Genomic DNA, 13,425 nt, shown 5'->3' with positions numbered 1-13,425 from the left:
ATTAAGTTCATGTCACTTGACTCATTTACTTTAAAACATTGCAGCAATTCCTTTGTCAGTAGTATTTTGAAGCACTGTTGGCTTGCTTGTAATTCTACCTCATATTTAGCATTGGTTCAGTTAACTTTGGAGGTAGTGCTTTTCCTACCTTTTATATCAATGAAAGTACATCAGATTTTAAATGCAGATTGTATGCTTATCTTGCCAGCTAGCATTAGCCTGAATTTTTTCTTGTATGATTGTATGATTTATCTGTTGTGGTAGAGTTGTATTACTTGAGAAGCAGGGGAAAAATCACTCAAATCTTTAGAATCATTAAAAATCTATTTTAGGAGCTCAGTCCTGTATGTAAGGTTCCTCTTGGCCTCCCTGTTCTGTCTGTTGTTCAGCTGGAATGTCGCACACTTTGGTCTTGAACCATCTGCTTCCTTTTCAGGGGTTATAGTAAATGACTAGTTACCTATTCTGTCTCCATCAGAATCATACTGAATTAAGGACAAAAGCATTTGACACAAATTAGTAGCTTTTGGCAGACCAGGGAATTGAGGACCTCAGATGTTTATTTCAAGAATTTGTTACTCTAAATTAAAGTGAGGCTCTTCAGCAGTGCAGTCCAGCTGACTGTGACAGTCAGTATCTTATTAGATGGATGTGGTGTGTTCAAACCTTTCTATGTTTCTAGTCTCGCACCTCACACAAGTTATTTTCACTTGAAAAGATATGCATTTTGTTTTAGAAATCAGTATTAAGAATATTTTTCAAAATTTCTTTCTGTTTGATTTTATCCTGGAGTACAGTGAAAACTGATTGTAAAATAATGACTTGAACATTGCCTAGGGAAAGATATCTCACTTAATGCCACGAATGATGCAAAGGACAGCAGAGCAGAGTGGAAAACCTTAATAATGAGGGGAAAAATAGGTCAGTTAAATAAAAAGAGGCCTTTAAGCTATTAAACAAGCATCTATCACTCACTGTTGCAGATATATTCTGTTCAAAGTATAAATTATTAGTGTCCAATATGGGGTAATCATGAGTTTCAATGCAACTCAGTTTATCAGCTCTGTGTGTAATGATTAACCTGGCAGAAGGATGTGTAGCAAGTCAGAAGGAGAAGTGTTTGTCTTTGTTTTGGTTTTTCTTTTTGGTTTTTTTTTTTTTTTCAGGGAAGAAATATGGTCACTCTGGATCATAAACAAACTTGCAATGGCAGTGACAGGAACAGAGTACTTGGTTCCTTGAGCATTTACTGAGAGGATATACTTCCCCTAGGGATTTAGGGCTCAGTGAAGAAAGGCAGTGGCAGCTGTGGCAGGGCACAGCATAGATTTAAATTGTTCCAAATACATGATTTCTAGTCTCATTAGGTCCTCTCTGTAATCTCAGTATTGCATCTGCTCCATGGATTTCATGGTGCCACTGGCTGTCCTGTCCAGACCCAGACAATCCATCACTCTGTGTCTCTGCCATCGAAGGCTCATGCTGCCAGCAGCTCTGCATGGAAATATATATAATTATTTCAGAATTAACATGGAACTCAAGGTGATTGAGTCATACTTTGACACACCTCTGTCTGCCAAGAAAAATGCAGGCACTCCCTCATAGAGCTGTTGCTAAGAGCACTTCTTCAGGCTCTAGGAGTGAGAAGGTGCTTTATTGTACAGTTAACTGCAGGAGTTAACAGCAGGGCTTCAATCTGGGACCTGCACATAATTAAAGCATGTAATTAAAGGCTGGGCTTCTGCCTAGGAGAAGTTGCACCATGTAGAATTAGTCTGAGACACTATTCTGTAAATGTAAGACTTTTGAAAAGTGATTTTATTGGCATTTATAGCTTAAAAATAAAGAACAGGAAGTTCTGGCCAGCACTAAGACAAAACATTCTTTGTTTGTTTTATGCTAAAATTAAATAATTTAATAAGAAAGCAGAGACTTTATGTAAAAACAAAAAAGGAGAGAAATAAATTAATTTTCAGTTTGAAATGTTAATAGATTTTTTTTCCCCCATGACTGGGCAGGAGAATCATGAAACACACTTGAACTGTGCATTTACTTTCCTGTGTCACCACTAGCATCCCTTAGCTCTTGTGAGCCTTTTGGAACGTTCACCATTGCCCAGTTCCCTTCCTAGTAAGAGACAGCTGAATTTTGGAGGTCCAGCTCTCTGTCACCTCTATTACAACAGCAACATACAATTTTCAGTGTATTTGGAATAGTCTGAAGAAGCAGGCAATGAGAGATGACTTTGCTGCTTTTTTGACTCTTCTGTTTTAGTTCTCACTTCTGTGAAGTAAAGAAAGTCACCTGTTTCATTGTAATAGCAACATTAACCTTTTAGATGACACAGTAGGGCACCATACACTGGTGATAACAAATGGCATCTTGTCATTGCTCCTATTAGTGAGCTAAAACATAAATATAGTTTATCTGTATGTTTGCAGTGCAGTATGTTCCCAGTAAAAAGCCCAGTACATAGCACAATGACCCAGGAGTATGGGATCCACAGGAAGAAGGTTCAGATGCTTTGAATTTCAGTGTTGCTTTACAAACCAACACATGGAATATATTTTCCAGTTATATTTTAAAGAAAACTGTTCTGTGAACTGTTATAAACTCATATTTAAAAGGGCCTGTGTTACAAGGGATGTATGCTTTTTCTTTCCAAGCAAATAATTTGACCATGGCTTTACGTGTGAGCCTGTAACTCTGCCACCTGTTGCCCAGTTCTGCAGAAGGCAATGAGCCTATTTTTTTAGCACGGGACAAACAAATACTCCATGTCCTAAAATGAAATGTGCTCACTCAGCCACACTCCTTTCCACAGGAGTCTCTCTGTTTATCTGGTCTTCTGAGGAAATTTCCCACCTATCTAAGAATTTCCCACCTTCTTTACTTTTTAAGTAAAGAAAAAAGCTTACTATTTATATTTACAGAAATAAAAAGTCCCAAACTCTGTCATATTCCCCAGTATGTCATTTCAGGTGGTTGTAGGGTATTTGCAATCACCTTTTTCCCAGGGACTCATTTGCTTTTATTAGTTATTCACAGCAATCAGTCGTAGTGCTTGTAGGTACCATAATTACTCACAACAGAATGACTGCAACAAGGGCTTGTGACTTTGTCACTGCAGAGTAACAACCGGAGCAGCTCTCTCTGGAATATGTGTCATCGTTCTGGGAGGTGAAGGAAAACATTCTGCCTTCAAGGAGAAGGGTGTGACTTCAGCACCCAGAAACTTGACTGCAGTGACCCCCACTGTGTAACCTTCACTGTTCCAAGAGGAGGAACTCTTAGCAGATCTATTAGAATCTTTCACACTTATCTGATACTTAGACTGTGAGTACTGTAGACTTATCTCAGGAAAAAAACTGTAATTCAGATGTGTTTCAAAAGAGCTTTCGCTCAGGAAATAGCTAAATTGAAACTGTAGTTTTGTTCCATTTCTCTCTCCCTTTCCCAAATAGGCCTGGGTTAATTAGTAACCAGCCTTCCAATATCCATTTCCTCCTCTTGCACCTTTTCTGTATGAACTGCGTATATTTGTTCAGCCACTGTTGTTGCAAGATCACCCCACCCTGCTCAAGTCCAAAGGTTTACCAGTTTTGTTTAGCTCATAAACTTAAAGATGAGTAAGATAATGCAGGTTTTGTAAACTAATTACTGCATTCTATTTTAGTGATACTGCATTGACTTAAAATTTGTTGCTGATGAACCAAAATTTAAAATGTATTGCAGTCTGAAGTCTTTGAAATTCTTTTCCAGTATCAATATTTGGAATGCTAGTTTATGCTTAAGTTACTAATTTAGGAAGTGAAACATGCAAGGTAGAGAGACAACCTATGTGTCATGTACATTTGTGTCTATCCACATTTTCATTTTTGCCAATGAAAATTATAAATAACACAGTTTCCTGGAGAATTTTCAAGATTAGAAGTCTTACTTGTGAGAGTGCTCTCTGAAGGGTTTATTAGGCATCAGGAGGGCTGATTCACAATTGTACTCCACAGTGTTTAGTTTAATTGTTTAACTTTTTTATTCCACTTCAACCTGAACAACAAAACCCCCCTACAGTTCAGAGCTGATGGCATTTGCACTCTCTGTAGTTATGCTATACTACACATACTACAAAGAAAGAAGGAACAGAGACCTTAGGCTTTCCTTAACATTCCCTGCTGTTCCTGCTATCAGTGACCAAGGCTATGGAAGACATGAGGAACATCTGACTACTGCTTTAGTGACTCATATACAGCTGAGAACATCTGACTACTGCTTTAGTGACTCATATACAGCTGAGGACAAGGAGGGGCCAGCTGCTGATAGCTTGCTCTGGCTTCTCCTTCTGTCACTCAGATAGGAAATGCTGCTTTAAATAAATAAGGAGGGCTCTGCCATTCTGGAAAAGGAAAAATTATTTTCCAACTCAGTACATCTGTAAGCAATTCTTAAGGCAAAGTATGAGGATTAGTGATATTTACTGCATGGTGGCCCAGGGAACTGCAGGGCTCATGAAACCACCTGTGGCCCAAAGGAGAGCTGCAAAACCTTGAAACATTTCATTATAAGAATGTAAGATATTTTGAAAAACTGAAGGGGAAATAAATTGTGATACAAAAATTTAGAGAACTATTAATTTATTGTTATTCTGGTATCTTTTAGTTGCTCCCCAGAAGATTACAGGTCTTGGAAACAAAAAATCCATTAACATGGGGATTTCTCTTCTGTGCATGTTCCTTTGCTGGCACTTGACAAACCTTTAGCATCCACAGTATCTTTGCATCATCACAGTAAGTTTTGGACAGGTCTCGTCATAGCTTCATTTGATGTTTCATTTTCCATGTATAAGAAGAAAGATTAAATGAATTTACCTTCTCCAATTCAGGACTTTTTAAAGATGCTAATTAGCCTCTTTATTTGACTGGTGAATACTAGACTACTCAGTTGTTCCATGCAGAGAAGTCAATCCAAACTTCTGAGCATCCTTCATTGAACCTTTCTAACACTAGCATATTCTTATTGAAAGGAGGAGAACATACTGATTTTTTTCCCTGTAAATATTTACAAAATCTATGTCTGAATTTCTCTTCATGTGAAAAAAATAAAGCTAAAAATAAAATAGAATTATTCCTTACTTTGCAATTGGTTTTGCACATGTAATTAATGTTTTTTCCTCCCTCATAGGTGCTTTGACAGTTTTGAACCTTCTGGTAACAAAGAGTTAACAGCATGCTGTGGCAATCCAAGAAGTCCTCAGGGAGCTAGGTTGTACATCTGAAAAGCAGATAAAATCGTCTAAGTCTGCAGGCAACAGGCCTTTACTCAACTATTTATAGAGCTATTTATAGGGAAAGAAGAAAAGGAATTAGTAAATGACTTTAAAAAGCACAGGTACTTAGAATTCATAGTTGATGTGCTGATTTAGGAAGTCAGGAGATACAAAAGGGTAAGAATGTTAATAGTGTTACATAGACAAAGACTATTTTTTTCTACTTTTGTTGCCTTCCTGTGTTTTGGATTTTTTTCTTTTCCCACCCAGCCATTTCAAAGGCATATCCTTGCAGTGATGCATCAGTTTTCTGTCTGCTTGAGGTTTAGAAATAGCTGAGCTGTTATAAATAGATCACAATCTGCAAGAGACTAAGACAATGGAAATTCTGTAAAAGCTTCACTGAAAAATTTAGAGGTGGATTGAGATTCCAGCTGTCTGCTAGAGTAGAAGTGCTCCATTTGAAATGCTTTATTAGCCACTGCAGAGGAACCCGTGCTCTTTGTGCAGCAGGGGGAACAGCCAGGTGGAATCAGTGGCACGTTTGCTCACGGGGCCAAGCACAGGGGACGTCCAGCCCCGGTCCCTGGGAGCTCTCAGCTCAGTGACGAGAGCAGGAGGCACTTTGCTGTTCCTCACTGCAAAGCTAAAACACCAGAGGCAGTTACTCTTTTATACACTGCAGAGACACTAAATCAGAATGTTTAACTTTTCCACCACGGTTTTTCCTGCAGTACTTGTGTACTCTGAATTGATAGCATTCATCAAGTTTGCCCCCCTTTTTCCACTTTGCCTCCAAAACACCTTTAGTGAGGTGCCATAGCATATGGTTGGAACCTTGACCTTGTCTAATAAGGCAGTGAAAAATTCAGAACTGGGAAGCAGTTCAATATCCCTTTGTTTCTGTTTGAGAAATTCCTTTGTAAGGTCATTAAATCCTGCCAACTCTTCCAAATAGAATTCGGGGAAAGGAGTAGCTGTCCTGCACTGAAACCTGATACCTGGGAGTGGTGTTGTTCCTCCAGCCATATACAAATACCTGAGATCCATTTTCTTATATCTGACTATAAAATTCTGTTGGAAAAAAGCTGAGCAAGATGCTTTGGTAACTGTGGGTAAATGAAGACATTCAATGGAAGGAGCAAACTTTCTCAAAGATATGTTTCAGCCTTAAAGAGGAACTGCTTCCTGAAACCAGGCTATATTACAGTGGCTATATCATAGCAACTAGCAGAAATAAGCTGTCCCTTCTCAATCCGTGCCAAACACAAAGCACTCATGTAGCACCTGGTCTTTACTTGAGGTCTGACCCCAGTTGCTGTAGTAGAACTTTAGGCCAGTACACACTGCAGAATCAGGTCCTTCAGACCTAAATTAGCATTCTGTTGAAAAACTAAACATATGTTGGTTTTTTTACTGTCAATAATTTTGTTTCCAGGTTAGGAAAAGAAACATTGCTGTGGAAGAATCCAATGAATTTATTAATGAGCTTGGTAAGTATGTAACTATTAATATCTTCTGAGATTTTGTTTGTCTTATTTTTATCTTCAGCTCCAGACTCTGAAATAAACAGATGTTCTGCAGCTTTCCACTGAGAATACCACAATATGCTGTCTTAAATACATTGTGATAACTGGGATATCGTATGAAACAAGTAAATAGCTGTGTACATTATTTCTGAAACAATTTGTACCTTTACATGAAGTACTTTATCTCACTTATAGCCCTAAAAAGAAAACATCCAAGAAATATTTTAGATGTTATTACAGATTTTTCTTTGCAACTGTTGCTTTCTCTTGAGCTACTAGTGGCTACTGGGGATATTTCTCCTCAGCAACCACAAAAGAGAATACAAAAATTGAAAAAAATATGTAACTTTGTCCTCTAATATTATCAGAGAGCATTAAATCTGCTATTATTATTCCATGGCATGACTGGCAATATAGTTTACCTCTCCTAAGCACATTTTCAATAGCTGAGTTCTTCAATTTGTCAAGAAAGTTTCTATTTATTTCACAATCACTTTTGATCAGAGATACACTGGGACTCAAAGCAGTAACTGAAGTCTGTGGCAGTCCTCTTACTGAAACTTAAGTACTCAGGTCCTTTGTTCTTTACAGTGAGGATATCATCTCGAATTTGAGAAGGGCATCAGTAAATTGCTCATTGTTTTTACACTTTGAGGGGAGGGCCCATTTGAAATTCATCTAGAAACTAAATTCAACTATTAGTATTGCATGAAGGTTCTCCTATTAACCAAGAAATTAAAAGATCAACCTGTCAGTTATGTTGGAGGTCCTGAGAGGAAATACAGAATAAAAAGATCAATATGCTTTCTGGGAAAAGAGGCTAGATGGCTTGGCTGTGACTCCCTTCTGTAAGAAAAGTGCTATTTACTGCTTTTATTTATAATGAGGCAAATTCAGCTCTAGAGAGAGTCAGATGTGAGGCCTCTGAAATCAGCAGCTAGACTTGGTCTGAATTTGCTGCAATGTGTTCCTCAGTACAAAAGATTATTTCACTGCTTGTGTCACTTAAATTTCCAGGTACTAAACAAAAATGCCTTAGTCTTGCTTCAGGTTTACAAAGCTACATTGTAGAAAATAGGAATTTAAGCAGGGAGATAAGACTACATGGCTGCACTTGCATCTGATTAAAACAAAGAGACAAAAAGCAGTTCAAAAGAAAAGTGCTCTGAGCTATCACCATTTTTTGAAAGCCATATAAATTGTGAGAGCTAGTCCTTTTGTTAAAAGAGAAGAATATGTAGTGCTGTATAAAATCAAAGTTTTTTCATTTGTAGAATATGGAACCTCAAATTTCTTTTGGTCAGGGAATATTTTGCCATGCAATGGTATGCTATTTCCTTTATAAGTTATTGTTAGAAAGATAATGTTTTTAAGAGCTGAGAACTCAAATTCCCATTGACCTCAGGTCATTGCCTAGTAATTAGGAAAGCAGGGATATCTGACCCTATATGCATTTCTTTTGTGGATGTAAAGGCCAGTAATAGTAAAGAATTTCTTGCTGGAATGCTGGTGTTCAACCCCTTGCTCTCAGAGGGGACTGAAGGGAGCTCCGAGGGATCAGAGAGAAGCGTTCAGTTTGCTGTCCCTTGGTCACATACCTGCAGTCATCAGACACATGAGCCTCAGGAGGTACTTGGTACACTCAGAACACAGCATAACAACCATAGACTTGTTTTACTAAAGTCATGTAGAAGTAAGGACTCATTGTGCAAGGACATAATGGGCAGAGGAGGTAGGAGGATGTGTCACATTTTTAACTGCTTTGCCTGCCCTACTCATTTTGCATTTTAATTTTAACATTTCTAGTGTTTATTTAGAATAAAATGTACAAGCACGTGGGAGCTATCCTTTAAAGTTTTAAAAGTTGAATATTTTTCTTGGGACCCCTGCACTAGGAACTCCAGAGGGTCTAAGTAGATCCATCTCTAAGCTCTGGCCAGTTAAGCTTCCTTCCCTCTGTGAAAAAAGGCCAATGCAGAATTCATTTCAGGTTCAGTGGATAAATTGCATAAATTGTCTCTAGCTTCTGCCTGGGCTACAGGGTCAGCAGAGCTTTACATGTTTCCCAGTCTGGAGGGTCATGACAGGTTTAAGGACATCACATTTTTGCACCTATTCAATGCATTAATGTCATCAGCAGCCCAACTTAAACATTTATTCTGTGGATATCAAAACCAATGAAGTTGTATTTCCTATGGGTTTGTGTATTTGTTTTTGTACAAATGCAAATTCCTTGCACTCCCTTGTGTCACCACTTTAAATGTCTCACCTGTTTCCTCCCCTTTTTCTCCTGTTCCCTCCTCTAGTCCCTTACCTGCCTCCAAGTTCTTCACTGCTGCTCAGGCACAAAGAGTGATTCACATAGAGTCACTGGACAAATGGGCACTTGACACTGTGGAGTTCCTGCCCTGGAATCTCCTCCTGTGGGGGGCACTGTCCTGCCTTTCTTTCCTGCACTATGTTGAAGGAACTTAATCTTTGTGCCCACCAAATTTAATATCTACCAGTGGGTTCAAAGGTCTTGAGGTGAGGAAAGACTGATTCTGTATAAGCAGACACCATGCAAAGACAAATCTGAATTCAAGGGGAAAAAAAAAAGGCCTATCTAGTAGGAAAAAGCTGGTGTATACCCACACAGTAAAGCTAGTCACAGTATGCACAGTTTCTGTCTTTGCTTTTGTGCATTGCTCTCCCTTAGCTAATGAATGTAACGCTTCTAAAAGTGTTAGATTAAAATTCAGAGGAAGTGAATACTCTGTTTGCCTGCCAAACCAGACAGACCACTGCACTGGTTGTCTTGGTGGCTGTGAATATTTTGTCCCTGGTTACCATTAACATTGCTGCAGCTGTGCCTGCTTTGCTGATTCACTTGGTGACTGTTTCTCAGTTCCTCTGTTGGGATTTTTCTCTAACTGGTAACATAACTGCTTTTAGTCTTTGTAGAAGTAAGGAAAAGTCACCCTGTTCCTCATACTAATTTAAAGTCTTCTCAAATTTACCCTGGGAAATGTACAAACTGTTGTATTATAAAGAACTTCCACTAGAGGAAGAAATGAATGTCATAGCTGCCTTAATACAATGCCTCTCCTAGCAAAGGATTGACTATAAAAAGTAGTTTTCATCTTATGCAAAATTTTTTAAAGGTCTCATGGAAGGGAAAGCTTTTCTGTTGACTTCATTGTACTCTGGAGCAAGTCCTAGCAGCATAAATCTCACCTTCAACTTATCTTTCTAATCTGACTGATGTAAATGATTGTTTGTTTTTTGGCTCAGAGTTAAAAGCTGCCAAAGAACAGGAGAATATTTTATATCAACCAGAAATTCTTGATTTCAAAGTACAGTTCCAGCTCATTAAAGAAACCAGTACGTTTTTCTAAACATGAAAATTTAAGCTCCTAGAAACTATAATTGCTTTATTTCCTCTCTAACCTAAGGAACAAATCATGGAGTCAGCTGACACCACCTTGTCCTTTTCAAGCAAAGTCTACTATCAGTCTACTGGTTAGCTATGTGCAGTCTAGCAGGTATTTGTAATTAATTTTATTTTACTTCTAAAAGAGAACTACTTTGCTTTAATTTTTCAGTTTATTTGGTGCTTTCTTTTAGACATTAAATTTGGTTTGTTTGTTTTTAAGCCATTATACATTTGTAACTATTTCTGGCAAGTATTCTCACCAGAATATACGGTAAAATTGTATGGAGAACACAAATCAAAATCTTTATAAAATAATATATGCATTGAAACAAAATCCCACAGAAATCCAAAGGCATGGATAAGTTAACCCAGGTGTTTATAGTACAGAGGTTTTTATATGGCATGTTTATGTATGATTTTTATTCATTTAGAAAGTATGACTTCTGAATTTTAGACTATCCAGTGGTCATGTACATATTGATTAGTGTCACTGTCTTAGCGAAGAGAAAAAGATTGGTTTTTGTATATCACATTTATATATCCCATTTTACTGTCATGCAGAGCTTGAGGTTTTTGAAAAAGAGGTATTTCAAGAACTTGAATGTATTTTACACCTTACTCAGCTTTTTGTTTTGTTTCCTACAAGCAACTATTTAAAGAAAAAACCCAACTTTATACTTAAGTAACTTAAAACCACATTTCCTTTTCTCTGAGGAGTGCTTTGACTAGCAATATTTGTGACAGATACATTAGGATAATTTGTGAGCAGCGCAGCAGTTTGTCCATTTTCCCTAATCCTCATTTTCCTAGCTGAAAAAACTCTCTGAGCAAGTAGAGTAATTTGTAACAGGCTGCAATCCAGCTGTTTACACGCAGCCTGGCTGAAAGAAATAACCATGTAGAGTCCCTGTTATGTTCAGTTCTGCCCAGGCTAGAGCAGCTTGTCAGGCTGGAATAATGCTGTTCTGTGCTCAGGCTTTTCACAACCCTCACCTCACCACACTCAGTTGTGGATGGATTGGGCTTTTAAACTCAGTAAGAAACCATTATATATATATATATATATATATATATATATATATATATATATATGTATAAAAACATTGTACATCACTCTTTATTGGTCAAATTCTATTCTCTGGTCCTCAGCTGTAATATCTTGTTCACACATCGGGTTATACAGCAGCCTACAAAGAAAAGTTATGTATTTGGTCTTGATTCCTCTATTCAAAGAGTGTTTAAATATTTAATTTTTAAAAATTTTTATTAAGGAAATGACCTTGGCACCTATGAGACCAAATAGAAGGAATGGGGATGATTACAATACAAGTAAAAAAAACACAGCTACAAGAGAAGGAAAAACACAGCTGCAAACAAGGCTGCAGAAGATGGTCACATTCCTGGTGTGATGGGCAACAGTGAAGTTATCAGAGATTAGAGAAAAACTGCTTTTAAGGCTTCAGTAAATGTAGTCTGTGACTACAAAGATCTGGTTTTCCTTTTCAGTTGACAAACAAAGAGTGCTGCAAATTATTTGAATTACATGTTCTCCCTAAAAGCTTTTCTAGTCATTTGCCAGAATAGTCTCCATCAAGATGAAATAATTTTGTTTGGAGCTTAGATCTGGTTTATTTACAGCTCCATTTTGTAGTAAAAGCCCCACTACATGAGCTGATAATTGTCTGTCTCTCAATTCTCCAAGATTATAGGAGGCCTGCACTTCTGGTCCCAGACGTGGTTTCTCTTTGTGGTTAATTAGCCGTGGGGGAAATTCTCAGAGATTATGAGTTCTGAAAATCCTTCCAGAGACAGATGATAAACAAGCCTTCTCCTGCCCCAGGTCATGTCCCGTAGGAAATTCAGCGTCTGTCTCCTGCCTCCTTCAGGAGAAGCCTTTAGTATAGAGGTAGGCAGGATGTTACTGCGCCGCTGTCCACTGTGGCGGGGGAATCCACACAGAGTCCGTGCCCCTTTGGTGTGTCGCCGTGGCAGGGGAACAACTGGAGAGAGCATTGCCTTCCACCTGGAATCCCTTGCACTTCGGAGAGAACTAAATTAAGTGAGTCAAATGCCTATCGTGCCTCTGTTCCTGTTCGTTTGCCTCAATCATGCAAGCTTGTAGTTTTCTCTCAATTTCTTCCCTTGGGCAAAATAATGCAAATTATGTTTGATTCTTTGAAAAAAGGGGGATCCTCCCTCAGAAAAGGGAGGTGCAAAATAAGATGCAAGTAGTGATGTGTGTGTTCTGTGGTATCCCAGTTAACAATGTGTGCAATCATGTCACTGTCCTGGGTAGAAGTGGCACAATGCTGTGCCACTGGGAGAGCTGGCCAGTGGAGCTTCTTCATTTTATCAACCTGCTTGGACTAGGGCCCAATGTGAACTCTTGTGTAAAGAACACCATCATTTGAGCTTAATCCTCAAACAGCTTCAGGACCTCCTGTTCGGTTCAGGGATGATAAACACCCCAAATCTCTGGCTGGCCTTTCACTTCGTGGCTATTCCCCTACTTTAGTTTAACATCGCTGACCTCTTAATATTGCAGCACGACTCAGCTGTTGCTCAGGAGTTACACTCCCTCCCTTTTTCTGACTCAGTAATTAACGTGTGGGGAAGTTTATGTTGTTGTTATTTTAAACATTTAGGGAATTTTATTTGTGTGCAAGTCCAGAAGCAGTATTACTGAAGAGGTGATGCTAGTGGCTGTGAAAGGCACTATGGTAATTAATTCTTAATGCTGTAATACGCGTTGGGAACTTGTGACGAGCAGGAAGCGCTGTCAATGTCACTCGGCTCTTGGGGCCCAGGACGCTGCCCAAGCAGTGTTTTAAGCCCAAGGCCCTGCCGTGTCCCAGCAGAGGTGCGAAGCCGGCAGCCGTCCGCGGCCCGTGAGCGGAGTGCCCGTGCCCGCGCAGGGAGGGCCGGGTCGCGGCGCGGGCCCCGCGGAGGCGTTGCCGGGCGCTGCGCGGCCCCCCCGCGGCGGGGCGGGGGGCGGCTCCGTCCCTCCCCGCAGCGCCCCTGCGCGGCGGCGGCGGCGCGGCCGGGGGGGCGGGAGGTGCGCGGAGCCGCCGCCCGCAGCAGCCGCGGCGGCAGGGAAGGGGCTGCGATGCTCCCGGCCGAGCGCCCCCCCGGAGCCGCCCCCGGGCGAGGTGAGTCAGCGCGGCCCCGCGGTGCGCGGGGGGCCGGGCCGGCAGCCGGGGCCGCCCGGCGGGGCGCCG

The 13,425-nt window shown here is 39.9% G+C and overlaps 1 protein-coding gene across 4 annotated transcripts in view; it reads left to right on the top strand.

Annotated features, from left to right (window-relative positions):
• The window catches only part of MFSD6 (major facilitator superfamily domain containing 6), a 43,278-nt gene that overhangs the window by 2,100 nt on the left and 27,753 nt on the right, over positions 1–13,425 (top strand). The window contains exon 2 of one of the 4 annotated variants that reach the window (XM_018911710.3): positions 6,702–6,756. The gene's annotated coding sequence lies outside the window, so the exon portion shown is untranslated. Of the gene's footprint in view, positions 1–6,701; positions 6,757–12,111; positions 12,267–13,194; positions 13,357–13,425 lie in introns of those variants that run through there. The other 3 variants (XM_018911711.3, XM_050976765.1, XM_030241115.2) reach the window with 3 other exon arrangements.

The sequence above is a fragment of the Serinus canaria genome, chromosome 7, assembly GCF_022539315.1.
Source record: "Serinus canaria isolate serCan28SL12 chromosome 7, serCan2020, whole genome shotgun sequence".
NCBI classification, from domain to species: domain Eukaryota; kingdom Metazoa; phylum Chordata; class Aves; order Passeriformes; family Fringillidae; genus Serinus; species Serinus canaria.
Note: the sequence above shows the minus strand (reverse complement) of the source record. Positions and strands in the feature narration are given on the sequence as shown.